This window comes from Macrobrachium nipponense, chromosome 14 (assembly GCF_015104395.2).
Source record: "Macrobrachium nipponense isolate FS-2020 chromosome 14, ASM1510439v2, whole genome shotgun sequence".
Classification (NCBI taxonomy): Eukaryota; Metazoa; Arthropoda; class Malacostraca; order Decapoda; family Palaemonidae; genus Macrobrachium; species Macrobrachium nipponense.
The window spans coordinates 21,908,488-21,909,512 of record NC_087207.1 but is presented as its reverse complement, the minus strand read 5'-3'; positions in this window follow the sequence as shown (position 1 = coordinate 21,909,512).

Here is a 1,025-nt window from a genome sequence, read left to right as displayed (position 1 = left end):
TATATATATATATATATATATATTGCTACGTTTTATTGAACGCCTCGCCTTCCCAGCAGTTTTTTTTATTAATTGTAGTTATAAAAAGAAGCAGCCATGCCTTCTCCTAAAGCAACTGATTTTGGGAGAGCACGTCGTAGGAAGGACTTTCCGGTCTGACGGAAGCTATAGTAAGATAGGCAAGTCACAAGAGTAGCTAGGGCCTCGAGATGGAGTAGGGGACTTCTACAATAAAAAACCCATTTTCCTTCCCAATTTGCTGGCTGGTGGTTTATCACTTTCAGGCAGTGCCCGAGGCGGTATATGGAAGCCCCGTGATTCTGAGAGAACCAGTATCTCCCTCAGTCGACCTGCAGTCGTGACCTAGGACGGATGTCCAGCCAAGCCAGCCTCCCACACTAGCCTAACGGCGTACTGGCGCGCCAAAGGCCCAAATCTGAGACCAAGCCGGACGCCGCATTTTTTCCACAAAGGTCCACGGAACATGGCATCCAGTACGTCTAAAGTGTAAACTCCAAACCAGCACCTATAACTACCATACGACTCTTGCTAAGTTTTCATTTTCAAAGTCTCACTTTTATCCCTCCTACATGGAAAGCCCTTTGTCCTCATCGGGCCATGTGCTTCCCCTTGTGACTTGTTTAAAAGACTAAGTCTTCAGTGCAAACCTCATTGAAAACATTAGAGTTCCTTTGCCCCCAGTGTTAGGAGAACTGAATATCCGTAACTTGTGCAGAAGTCCTTTTTCTTTATCTTGTCTGATCTGGGATCCTTTTCCAGATTCCCTGAGTCAGGTGGTCAAGTCTGTCCGCCCGCAAGGTGTTGCATTAACCGCAAGATTTCGAAACCAGCTTTATTACGTGAATTTCATTTTTTGCCGCCAGCAATTATTAGTCCATGTGGGGACCGGTTGCATTTACTTAAACCTTGCATGTTAAGCAGCCTCTTGTATAAATATCTGTAAAGTAATTAGCTGAGTTTCTGGCGACCTTTCCTCTAGAGTAAATGTTCACTTTAAATCCTTT